Below are 9,717 nucleotides of genomic sequence, written 5' to 3'. Positions count from 1 at the left end.
TTGTGTTTGTTTTTTTGTTTTGTTTTGTTGGCTAGCCTTGTCTGTTGGACATTTTCCGAGAAACTGCTTAGACTGGGGAAGCTGACCTTTGGCAGGGGCAGTTTTACTCTGGTCCAACACTGTTTAAAGAACTCAAAAAGAACCAGGCTAGTCACTAAGACCAGGCAGCAAAAGTGAAGACTTACATAACAAGCCGTCTTCATGGTCTTATTTCTGCCTATCCTGAGAACTTTTCTGTCCTAATTATCTGTATACTTTAGCAGATACTTGATGCTACCAGTGGGTTTTTATTTCAATATCCTTAAAGTGGTTGCACTACAGAACTATTTTCACTGTTGGCAGTAATAGGATTGTTAAAGTTTCCTATGCAAGAAAATTAGCATTTTTCCCATAGTTTAAAAAAAAAAACCCAAACTCTCTTTTTAAAAATGAGAACTTAGAGAAGATACTCATCTTATGCTTCTGATTTACTGCAACTTTTTTTCTGGCTCATTTTTAAAGAACTCGTTTACCCAGGGGCCTCTGTGCAAGTTCATGTTACAAAATAGTTAAATTAGTTATACTGATGTTTGTAGTATTTTTATGTTTACTTACAGTTAAATTATATGTCTAAATATAGTTAAATCATACAAATATGCTTAAATGAATTATAGAAGCCCCAAAATAAAACTCCCATGAAAGAAAAAAAAAACAGAAAAATGCTGTTTGAGTGCCTTCCCTCCCTGTAGGTCACAAAACAGAACCAGAGCTGGCTAGAAGTACCTAGACACATCACTCTGGCTTTGGGAGAAAGCCAATAGGAGCAGGTGCCATGGAGGTACTTAGCTGTGAGGTACTGTGGGTGAAGTAAGGATTTACCCCCATCTTGGGCCAAGATGTCTCTCAGTCAATATTTATTGAGAGCTGGAATCTCCCTGTGTTCACATTAGCAATAACAAACTTCCTGCGTTGGGACAGAACGTTGAACGTTGGCCTCTGGATGCCACAGAGGACAAGCAGAGTTCGGGGAGATGAGTTAACAAATAGTCCTTCTTACACAGAGCTCTTATCTTGACGTAACCTAGTGCATCACTCTTAGCCTTTCAGCAGTCTCCATTTCCTCCACACCCATGACCTCTGACATTCTCCGTCTGAAATTCCCTGTTCCCTCGCCTGGCTGTGCTCTGTGGCGTGGCCATTTTCTGTAATAGTAGTCTATTGATCTTGGCTCCTTGGAGAGTGGCTAGCTCATCAGCTATTACACTGACTGTTGTAACCAACAGATTATTTGTAACAACTTTTTAAAAAAATAATATAAAATAAATAAAGTTCAATTGGAGAAAACCTTCCTGTTTTGTCACTAGCCATCTTGAAAGAACACTTAGGTTATTACGTTGAACCGTTTCGTCCATGCTGGCCTGTCTTTCCTTCAGTGCGTCCGGTGCCACAGGGACCACACTCAAAGGTACTTGCAGCCCTGCAATACACCCTTTGCTACAAATCTTTCTGTCCTGCCTCCTTTCTCCAGGCGTTGTTAACTTAAAAGAGACCAATTTTTCTTCCTTATGCAAACCTAAGAAGGGGCAGCCATTCCCGGACTTCCCCAACACAGGGCTGGTACCAGGTAGCGCTCACTGGCTGGTACCGGGTAGCACTTACTGGCTGATGAAAGGATTGGCTAGTTTTCCTCCTAACTTCCCATGTAATGATTTCACTAACGTTTCTTTAAAATGGACCAGGCTGAGAGTGTTATTGTGAGGAAATCAACGAATGCCACCGATAAGCACACTTTCTTTCCGCAAATAGCTCATTTTTATGCATTTCCCAGTGGTATCACAGGATACTACCTCGTTGTTTATGCAAAAGAATACCATTCATGGTTAAATTGCTAGGATGACTGTGTATTCCTTTAAGGGTGCAGCTAAGCAAACTCTTTAGCCCTCGTGTTTTTCCTACTAATCAGAGTTCCCTGCTTCTGTTTCAGTTCCTGTCTGGAGTTTTTCGGTGGGAGGGAGAACTGTCTCTGCTTTCAACACTGCAGACAGCAAATGGTCCTTAGGAAAAGATGCTCCTGAGAGCCAGTGAGACAAGCTGAGTTGAAGAGCTATCATGGAACCTTAGTGAGCTGGCCAGGGCTGAGCAGGCAGTTGTAAGCCTTCCTTGGTCTACCTAGAAAACTCAGTATCTGAATTGCTGCTTTCTCCATGGCCCAGTGTAGTGTTAGAACATATATAACACTGTGACAAATAACTTAGAGGACGAATTTTTATTTTGGCTTCAGGGTTTAGAAGGTTTCATTTCTTCGTGTCAGGGTGGGCTTGGCAGAGAAGACAATCATGGCAGCAGGAGTGTGTGGTAGACTGTTCACATCCCGGCAGGATAAGGATTCAGCAGACATTAATGTGCTTAGTCCTGGTAGGTATATCTCTCTCCTTAGGTTTCCAGAACCTCCCAAAATAGTGTTACCAGCAGAGAGAGGGTCAGGCATTCAAAAGAAGAGCCCAAGGAGGTCATTTCAAATTCAAACCAAACAATTCCCCAAGATACACCGAGACTATTCCATCTTGGAAACTTGGTCATTAACTAAATAACAGGACAGATGTCAAAGGTTAGCAAATGATGCTCTAGAGAGTCGTCTACATATGTTCATCCTTCATATGAGGACACAGGACTAATCCCCAGCCTGGGAACTGGTAGTAGACCCTAGAAACTTCTGTGCTACTGAAAGCCTCTAACTAAGGAGTGTGAAGGCAAGCTACTACCGCGAGTAAGAGCATGAAGGTTAAGGCCTCTCTGGACTTTACCATATATTAATAATTGCAAAGTGAACTCTTGGTTTAAGCTCTAATTTGTTACTAAGTAACCTGACTTCTTCAAAATTACAGGTAGAAAAATAAAGGAGGGGTCAAAACCAAGAGAAATTCTGTTTATTGTTGAAGATGGTCATCAGGAGGAGTGGATGGGCGCACCCATAAACAAACTCATCGTCAGGGTGGGACAGCGATAACTGTTGGAACTGGGACTTCCAATAACAACAAAGCCCCGTGAGTAACCCTAGCTGCAATAGTTGTTTACGTATTTCATTTATTCCGTGTTCCTGAAAGCGCTTAGTCATGGAGTAGTGTCTCCCCATGGCTTGGTCTGTGGGACGCTTGCCTTCAGCCTGATAACCGGAGTTCTGGCCCTGAGAGGTGGTCAGGGGGCAGCCTACTGCCGAGAACAGGCTTTGAGCATGCTTTTCTTGCCACCTTGGCTCATGGCTACTATTAGCAACGCCAAAGACAGGATTATGGTTTGGGGAAATGCATTCTTTTCTACCTACACAGTTGCTACTGACTTGTTTCTTGAGGAGAGGCCCAGAACATTACATTCCTGAATGAAGCCCAGGAAGCAAAGGAGGTGCTATGCGTGTCTTTGAGAAAGATGCCCAAAACAATGTCAGTCTGTCCTCTAGGCTCTCCTGAGGTCTCGTTACACTGTGAGCACAGCCCCTATTAGGAGGCAGCTTCTGGGGTTTATAATTCTCTCTGATTGGATCCTAAACCACACACCCTCAGAAGGCATTTAACACTGTTAGCCAGTTCTAATTTGTTGTTTGTACACTCGGCCTATAGCGACAATGAGACTTGATTAAAAACACAAGAGGGAAGAAGACTATACATTTAATAAGCCACTTAAAGTAGAGCTCCTCAAATAGTGGTGATCTCAGCCATAAAATTATTTTTGCTGCTACCTCATGACTGTAATTTTGCTACTGTTATGAATTGCAATATAAATATCTGATATGTAGATTGTTCAATCCCCAAAGGGGTTGGGGCCCACAGGTTGAGAAACTCTAGCCCAGATACACACTCTGAAAATCACTTCTCAAAATTAGGGAGCACAAAGCACCTTGTCAAGGACTCAGGGAAAGCCATATTCTTAGAGGTGTTCACCCCCTTATGGGAGAGGTTCTACACTCTGGTATTTGGTGTACCCAACTTTCCCTTACTACTAACCCTATAAATGCTGCTAAATATCCATCATATACATATCCATCATAACTGTCATTTATTACATCCTGAGTCCTTATTTGAATTGCAAACATATTTATACACACACACACACACACACACACACACACATGCACACATATAATTTTATAGTGTACATAAAATTTTGTTTGCCTTTCATTAGAACTATGTATGGCAAGTGTTTCCTATATGAAGAAACCAAAGGTTAAAAGTTTGAGGAAGACTGATTGAGCATCTTAATTTATGCCAAGACTCCTAATAGTACTAGGCTGCTAGTTTTGCACACATGTCCTCATTTTATCCTTATGGATTTAGCACTTACCAAGCAACACATATTATTCTCAGTGCTTTGCACATACTAACTCAAAGAGTCCTCTCAATGGACACATGAAGAGAGTGACATCATTGCCTCCACTTAGTAAGAGGCAGAGCCAGGAAATGAATGCCAGCAGTCTGACTCCCTGGTCTATCTCCCTTACCTGATTGGCTTTCCTGTCATCCTCAGAGTTATTACAAGGTGGGCTTGGTCAATCTATGTTGAGGTAATGCTAATTGTCAGATATCCTCAGCCAGTAGGGAAGACTCATGGGGCCCTGAGCTCGTGTTCAAGTGTCAACTGTTGATCCACACCACCTTTCCCATTAAGCTCTGTGAAGATTATAAATGTTTAGGTTTGCAGAGAGCCTTGTTCATTAGAAGTTTAGCAAGCTGAAGGACTCTGCTTCAAGTGTCTGTTTGGTAAATATCTTTGGCTATCTTGGGGCATTAATAAAATGTTACCAACAAGGAACAAGGAGCACATACAGTGTGCATGGCCAGAAGGATAGTCTTTCCATTCATATCCAAGTAGTAACATTAAAGAACTCGTTGTAAGTGATTATTGCTTTTCAACCTAAACAGGATTCTATGCCAACCACCATGGGGCCTTGGGAAGATCGTAGAGGGACTAGAAAGATTGGAAGAGCCAGAAGACAGGAAGGAGCACTGTGGGGGCTGTCTTCTGGGTAGCACACAGGCACTGCCCTAGTGAACACAGCAGGGGTGGCTGGCTGCACAAGACCTGCACAAAGGACTTGAAAATGAGAGAGGGCCAGTTGGGAAGACGAAGCCTGTAGGGGGGGGAGAGAGAGAAGAGAGGGAACACTAAATGCAATCACAGTACACTGTAAAAATGCATGTAATAGTCAAAAATAAAAAATAATAAAATAAAAGTAAATCTCTGTAAAATAAAAATCACTATACACTGTGACAGGGGCAGCTTATCTCTACTATTTTATATATTTTTATCTTATGCACTGCTGTATCCGAAATTTTCAAATACTGTGTGTACATATACCCACTATAACATGTAATATACAGTATTATACATAATAGCGTTCATTTGACAGGCATAAAATATACACACAGTTTCATCTTTCAAATTTACTTTAAATGATTTAGTCCTGAGCTTCGTGTGATTTTTTTTTAAACTACTGCAAATATGCCGCATTGAAATTATTTTAATGTGAAGAACTGAATGCATACAGGATTCTCATGTCCTAACAATTATTTAGACACAAACAGCTTTTGTGAAGCAATGACGCTTTTAGAAATGAACTCAGAGTAATGACTTCGTCCAAAAGCCCGACTGATCCGCGTGTCATGGTGTTCTGGTCTCTGTAACACCCTTTCCCTTCCGGTGTAGCCCGGATGAACTGACTCACTTTTAGAGAATAGAATACAAAGATCTTCAAGACTGGGTTATAAAGGCAGTGTGTTTCCCGTCTTGGGTCCTCTCACTCTCTTAATGTGTCACGTGAGGAGGAGCTAGTTGCCATGCTCAAAGCTGCTCTGTGGAGAGTGCCGCATGGAAAGAAATCCGTGTCTCTAGCCAACAGGCAGTGCGAACCTGAAGCTGACTACAGCATCATAAACTGGGAAGCTGGCCCTCCCGGAGCTCAGATTGGAGAGAGAGGAGGGTAGGCTCAGACCGTGCTTCTGTAGAGCTTTACAAGAGCCCTGGAGCCTGCATGCTATGCACGTAGCACCCAGGTTTGTGGTGTTATAAGCAAATACACATTAGCATTGATTCGTCAGCATCCCTGAATCATCCTTAGGGCGAAGGAGAAAGGGGAGAAGTCACTGAGTTTGGAGCTGAGTAGCCCTTGGCTTAAAGCCCAGTTGCATAGTACCAACTCCAGAACGTGGTCGAAGCATTCACCTCCGTGAGACCCCATTTCCTCAACTGCAAGATGGCAAGAACAGTAGTTATCTGCCAAGCTCTTAACACCTTAAATTGAATAGCTATTGTTAAATGATTAGTGAAAAGCTTCCACAGGCTGGGTCTAGTTCAGTAATTCACTTGTCTTTCCTCTCAATATTCCCATTAGCTGTCATTACTTTCTCACCCCTTATTAGGGATGGAATATTCAAAATGGTAGAGAAAGTATAAGAGGTCTAAAGAATTGGTGATGTCGAAGAAGCATGATATGATGATATTTCAAACATCAGCTGACTTTCAGTTGACCTGGAGTGGGGAGAGAGTGCGTAGCTAACTGTAAAAGTCCATCCCTCACCAGAAAGCTTGTTTTTCTGATTTTATTGCAAGGAATGGTTATAAAGTTACTGACAGGATTAGTTATCTCTGCTTTTCCCCAAGGGATGCGCCCAGCATACTGGGTGAAAGATGTTTAATTTGATATGATTTTTCTTCCATAGCATACAAAAGTCTTCTTCCAAAAGACTCTATCTCCATTCAAAAAACAAAAAAAACAGAACATCCCCTAACACACACACACACACACACACACACACACACACACACACACACACACACATGCATGAGCATGCCCCTCCCCCCATGCTTGCTTGATACAGTGTGAAAAAGCATTGAGAAGGCCTTATATAGTAGAACCCAAATGGGGCATTCTATGAACATATGTTACAAATTTAAAGTGGAAAGAATACACTAATTTTTAAAAAGCAAGTTAAATTTTAAATGAATAATGGCATGGATAGAAGGCAGAAGAGATGTTTCATGTTGGAGATCAAAGAGGAGATATCTGCAAAGACCATGTAGAGAGTTAGGGATGCAGAAGAGAGGAAGGTGGAGTGGGGTCAGATTCTGAGACTTTTATAAGAAAAGCATTTCAGTGACCATTCTGAGATCTGTGGAATAACTCCAGAGATAATTTCAGCCCTGATACGATGTCCTCAGATTTTCATTTTGAAAATAATCTGATTTCCAAGTGAGACCGGAAGCTCTGTGCAAAGAAAGACAAGAGAGTGGTGGAACCTTAATATCTGGAGCCAGAAGCAATGCACACAGTCTCAGCAACTAAATGAGGAACTAATACACTGATGAATGGACAAGTCTTCATCTCCTTCACACCTCAGTTTTCCTACCTATATAATGGGTAGATAAATCTGCTTACTTTCCTGCTCCCTGGTCATACCTATTTTTTTTAATCTGTTTCCAGGAATGCCGCCAGGACAAATGATGAATATGAGATACCCTGAGCATCTTGAGACTCACCAGAGCAAAACAACTCTGAGAGTCAAGAAGCTACACATCTGGCTGTTGACTCTAGCGTGTGATGGCAGGGATATTATTCTGAATGAAACAAGGAGGGACAGAATACTGGGCTCTGTGCAAGCTTTACTCCTGTCATTGCTTTTTCCTATTGCATTTAAAATTTGGGGGCCTAAAAGTCAACCCTTGGTTTTGCATAGCAGGCTGCAAATGAAGCCTCTTCGATACATTAAGGCATGTGCACATATATGTTGCATATTTATAATGTTATTCTAGTCCATAAAGACTTTATGTGAGCAGCAAGAGTTTGTCATAAATAATAAAATCTTTTATGTGGACTTTCCCATTCCTTTCAAGGGAATTTCTTAGATTTTTTTTCCACAACTGGATTTCAGACTCAAGAGATTCCTCGGGACTGTTTTCATTCCCAGCCACATCTGTTGTCTTCCCCTTTGCCACAGCTCAATGGGAATGAGTAGACCAGTCCTGGAAAACTGTCTTGTTGCTTAAATGGGAACTATTGGCGTCAGTAGTCTTTTGCAACCTGACAGGCCTCAAGGAATTGGGAGAAACATGTCCATCTCATGTTATGAGCATCTGAATCCTGATGATTCCAGAACAGACCAGGTCCTAAACTATTATGTTCCCCAGGCAGCAAGGCCAGGTCTTTCCCTGGGATGCCAAAGATCTCCCGCATACTCCCCACCCTCCCTCCGTCCCTCTCCCCACTCCCCTCCTTCCCCTGCCTCCATTGTAGATGATATTTCTTAGCCTACATTTGGCACTCTGCCTTTGTGGTCCCCAAGTATTCTCATGTTACTCTGACACGGCCAGACATTCAAGAATTGAGCATGAATGTGCCACAATGGCCCCTTTTCCAGTCTCTCTGCCATTCTCATTTTGCCTTAACTATAAACTAAATTCTGACATCATCTTGTCCCTTTTATAAGGAAACAAACAAACAAACAAACAAAGGATATGACGTGTGCACTGAACACTACAAAATGCCACTGGAAGAAAATAAAGACTACCAAGATTAGTGGAAAGCCGCTTCCTTTCAGAGGATTAGAAGACTGTTGTTAAAGTGACCAGTTCCAAACTGACCCCATCAAAATCCCAGTAGCAAACCCCTGGCCTGCCTCCTTCCTTCACCCTCCTCCTTATCTTCCTTCTCTTTCTACTTATATCTCAAGATTTGCAGGAAAATTAAAGGACTCAGAGCAGATGAAGCGATATTAAAGAAGAACAAAGTCGTAAGATTCATTTTCTAATCCCAAAGTACATAACTTGGTGCCCTGGCAAGATGACTCACAAGTAAAGAGACCTACACCATGCTTAATAACCTGAGTTTGATCCCTAGAACCCACATGGTGGAGAGAATGGATGCTCACAAATTGTTCTATGACTTACACACACACACACACACACACACACACACACACACACACACACACACACTCACACACTGTCAGGACTATGATTTTTTTTTAAGGACAGACAATGACTCAATGGTTCAGAAATAAACACATGCATTTGGAGTCAATCGATTCTCAACAGAGGGCAAAGACTGTTCAATGTAAATATTTTCATCATGAACTAATTCTGTTGAGACATGTACATACATTTTTATGCACATGGATTAACTATTTCAAACAATATACAAAGTTAGTTTAAATGGATCAAAAGTATAACTGTAAGAATTAAAACCACAAAACAGTTAGAAGAAAATAGAGGTGTCTTAGTTACTGTCCCATTGCTATGAAGAAACACTACAATCATGGCAGCTTTATAAAAGGAAGCATTTAATCAGGGCTTGCTTATAGGTTTAAAGGATTAGTTCATGGTCATCATGGTTTGAAGCAGACAGGCATGGCACAAGAGCAGTAGCAGAGAGCTTTACATCTTGATCCACAGGGAGCAGATTGGGGTGAGGGAGAAACTTGACCTGACCTAGGGTTTCGAATCCAATGTAGTACCTCCTCCAATAAGACCACACTTCCTAATCCTTCCTAAAGATTTTCACTCACTACAGACCAATAATTCAAATACAAGAGCCTCTGGGTGTCACTCTCACTCAAATCACCACAATAGGCACAAATCTTTGTGATCTTGTATTGTATGATGTCCTTGATACTCAATGCACAAGAACAAATGCATCCCACTCAATACTCAACCTTTTTGTGGTCTAAAGAATCCAACCAGAAAAGTAAAAGG

The 9,717-nt window shown here is 41.6% G+C and overlaps 1 long non-coding RNA gene across 2 annotated transcripts; it reads left to right on the top strand.

The window, feature by feature from the left end:
- Positions 1–1,388: 1,388 nt before the first annotated feature.
- Positions 1,389–7,792, top strand: Gm33679. 2 transcript variants are annotated; one of them, XR_375925.2, is made up of 3 exons: positions 1,389–1,444; positions 2,865–3,023; positions 7,451–7,792. It is a non-coding gene; the product is annotated as a predicted gene, 33679 (long non-coding RNA). The 2 variants fall into 2 exon arrangements; XR_867531.2 differs by lacking the exon at positions 1,389–1,444 and adding an exon at positions 2,252–2,394.
- Positions 7,793–9,717: the final 1,925 nt, after the last annotated feature.

Source organism: Mus musculus, chromosome 3, assembly GCF_000001635.26.
Source record: "Mus musculus strain C57BL/6J chromosome 3, GRCm38.p6 C57BL/6J".
In the NCBI taxonomy this organism is placed as follows: domain Eukaryota; kingdom Metazoa; phylum Chordata; class Mammalia; order Rodentia; family Muridae; genus Mus; species Mus musculus.
The sequence above is the reverse complement of the archived record's forward strand: the minus strand, read 5'-3'. Positions and strand labels throughout refer to the sequence as shown.